Here is a 3,846-nt window from a genome sequence, read left to right as displayed (position 1 = left end):
ATCAATCTGGAGTAATAATTTGTAGTTTTGAAATCAGTAGCTCTTTGACTGCTATTTCTGAATTCTCAGTATGTTGGAGAAGCAGGTTACTGTCAATCCCTATATATTTATGATTATAAATGTTTTTTACCGAAAAGGTTTTTTCATACTGAGCTACCCTGCAAAATTGTTAATTATTAATTTTATTACTAATTGACGATTCCCTGCCCTGCATATCTATATAAATATATATATATATATATATATTTATATATATATATGATACTAGGACAATTTGTTCCCAGTTATTTCGCTGTCACTTCCATTATAGCTTTGAAAATATAACTGTTAAAATCGGACTGCACTCTTCAAAACTTGCACTAAGAATAAGGACAAGGTAAAATTACGACTTGCTTTTATAGCAAGTTGATGCAGGTAGTTTATCCTGTCCCCCTCCGGCTTTTAGTTCATGCAATTGAAAAAACCGCATTATTTAACGAATGACCCAAAACATATCTATCTATCTATCTATCTATCTATCTATCTATCTATGTAATATATACAAGCGAAATTGTGATGGCACCTGTGCCCAGCGTCGCCTTTCTGGCACTTGTGCCCGCAGCATGTGTAAGGACTTTCGAGCGAGATCGTTGCCAGTGCCCTTGGACTGGCTCTTTTACGAGTGGCACGTAAAATACACCATTTTGAGCATGGCCGATGCCAGTACCGACTGACTGGCCTTCGTGCCGGTGACACATAAAAAGAACCCACTACACTCTCGGAGTGGTTGGCGTTAGGAAGGGCATCCAGCTGTAGAAACTCTGCCAAATCAGATTGGAGCCTGGTGTAGCCATCTGGTTTCACCAGTCCTCAGTCAAATTGTCCAACCCATGCTAGCATGGAAAGCGGATGTTAAACGATGATGATGATGATGATGATGCATATATATATATGCATATATCTATATATATCTATATGTATGTATGTATGTATGTGTGATATATATATCAGTGTACCACATATTGATATCAATACATTTGCCCACACAAAGAAATGCCTACGCATACACACACATTGTTACTTACAGACCCATATATACGTGTTAACCCATATGTGTGTTCATTTATATTCACTCACATATTACTGATATACTCAAGCATTTCCAAAATTACACACACATTCACTCAATATATCAATGTCAATGAGTTGTAGCAAAGTCTTTGTAATGTCTGCTTCTATGCAGACATCTCCATTAAAACATGCTTGCTTGTTTACAGTTTGATGTGTACGAAGGAATTGTCAAAATTGCTGCATGACACAGCTGCATTCCAAGAAATAAATTCACTGAAGTGTGTCTGAAATTGTCCAATAATCCAGACAAAAAGTCAATTGTCTTGCAGGGATGGGGAAAAAGTACAGAAATCGCTGTAAATCAAATTCCTTTAATAACCAATGGCAAATAATTGAATCTTCTGCTTCAGTTTGTTTCCTCATGTTGGCTTGTTGGTTTGCTGGCCAAATGGTTGTTTGACTTGTAATAATTTAATAGAGCTGATGTTGTTATTGTTGTTGTTGTTGTTGCTGTTGTTGCTGTCATCCACACAACCATAGCTGATGCCACCACCATCACCACCACCACCATCATCATGATTTTTGTCATCATCATTAACAACATCATCATTACCACCAGCACCACCATCCCTATGATTGCTATCATTGTCATCATCACCATCATCATCATCATCATCATCGTCATCATCACCACCAGTATCATCATCATCATCATCATTGTCATCGTCATCATCGACCATCATCATCATCAACATCATCATCACCATCATCATCATCATCGTCATCATCACCACCAGTATCATCATCGACCATCATCATCATCATCGTCATCACCATCATCATCATCATCATCATCGTCATCATCGTCATCGACCATCATCGTCATCGACCATCATCGACCATCATCGTCATCATCGTCATCATCGTCATCATCGTCATCATCGTCATCATCATCATCATCATCGACATCATCACCACCATCACCACCACTACTCTCATCACTGACATTGCCACCTTTATTGATATCAGTTATGTTTGTCACTATCTCATAACCCCCCCCCACCAGCAGCAGTAGCAGCACTACCACCACTAACAACAACAACAACAACAACAACAACAACAACATCAGCACCAGCACCACCAGCACCACTACCACCGCTGGTGCCGCCACCACCACTTTTATCATCCTCACCATCATTATAATCATTGCCATTATTTTGGTAGCGGTATCTCACCATTATCACCTTTATTGCCTCTTATCCTCACCATAACCACTATCTTCACCATCAGGATTGTCATCCTTATCGTCATCTTTACTGTCACTATCATTGCGAGAGTCTTCATCATCATCATTGTCATCTTCATCATCCTCTTGGCCTGACAAAATATTTTCAATGAAATGCAATTTCTTTTCTAGTTAGAGAAAGAAATCAAAAATCCAGAGGTAAGTGTTAGCGACTCTCAAGGAAAAGGGGAGATCATTTTAAGGAATTGGTAATTGATTGAAAATGTAATTATGGTTGTTAGAAAACATATAACAAATAAAAAAGGTAAAAAGTAAAGTTAGAAATAAAAGCAAACAGAGAAGAGAAAAACAAAAGGAAAATATTATTATTATTATTATTATTATTATTATTATTATAGGCACAGAAGTGGCTGTGTGGTAAGTAGCTTGCTTACCAACCACATGGTTCCGGGTTTAGTCCCACTGTGTGGCACCTTCGGCAAGTGTCTTCAACTATAGCCTTGGGCCGACCAAAGCCTTGTGAGTGGATTTGGTAGACGGAAACTGAAAGAAGCCCGTCGTATATATGTATATGTGTGTGTGTGTATTTGTCCCCCCCCCCCATCGCTTGACAACCGATGCTGGTGTGTTCACATCCCCGTAAATTAGCAGTTCGGCAAAAGGGACTGATGGAATAAGTACTAGGCTTACAAAGAATAAGTCCTGGGGTCGATTTGCTCAACTAAAGCCGGTGCTCCAGCATGGCCGCAGCCAAATGACTGAAACAAGTGAAAGAGTAAAAGAGAAAGACCAGAAGAATTTGCTGAATATGTACGAATTTGATAGGAAGCCATAGTGGAAATCACAGGTTTTATACAATCCTGGTGATAAAGACTTGAACCGGGTTGGAAATATTTACAAGAAGAATCTAACAAACTTATCAGATTCCATGAAATTTGCTCAGTGGCCTCTATCATCAACTCTATGAGTGACAATGGTTATTTATGCCAACCGGTACAAAATCCTGGTACAAAACTGGAGCAGATAAAGCTGTGTGTATTTACACCGTCCGACTTAAAGTGAGTACACAGTGCGCATAAATTTACATCAACAAATGTCATGGAGTTAAAATGATGATGATGAAAATAATAATTAGGATAATTAAAATAATAATTAATTAAAAATTAAAAGTCCATGAAACTTGATTTGTCATTCCACTGCTATGACCACCAGAACTTTCACCTCATCAATCATACTTCACCAATAAAATCGACCCCCACCACTGTCGCCACCATCACCACCACGCTACATCTACCTTACTCACCGTAACCATTGTCACCACCACCACCACCACCACAACCATCCCTTAAAACAACAACAACAACCACTGCCACAGTCACTACCATCATCATCACTATTGACAAAACCACTGCCATCAACACCACTACCACCACCACCACCAAAACCACCACCACCACCACCACAACCATCCCTTAAAACAACAACAACAACCACTGCCACAGTCACTACCATCATCATCACTATTGACAAAACCACTGCCATCAACACCA

At 39.2% G+C, this 3,846-nt stretch overlaps 1 long non-coding RNA gene across 1 annotated transcript in view; it reads right to left on the bottom strand.

Moving 5' to 3' along the window:
* Window positions 1-2,172: 2,172 nt before the first annotated feature.
* LOC128249050 (uncharacterized) overlaps window positions 2,173-3,846 on the bottom strand; it is a 23,753-nt gene continuing 22,079 nt past the window's right edge. Inside the window, exon 3 of the long non-coding RNA XR_008265156.1 lies at window positions 2,173-2,463. This is a non-coding gene — a long non-coding RNA (uncharacterized LOC128249050). The remainder of the gene's footprint in view (window positions 2,464-3,846) is intronic.

Source organism: Octopus bimaculoides, chromosome 11 (assembly GCF_001194135.2).
Source record: "Octopus bimaculoides isolate UCB-OBI-ISO-001 chromosome 11, ASM119413v2, whole genome shotgun sequence".
Classification (NCBI taxonomy): Eukaryota; Metazoa; Mollusca; class Cephalopoda; order Octopoda; family Octopodidae; genus Octopus; species Octopus bimaculoides.
This window is presented reverse-complemented; position numbering and strand designations above follow the sequence as displayed.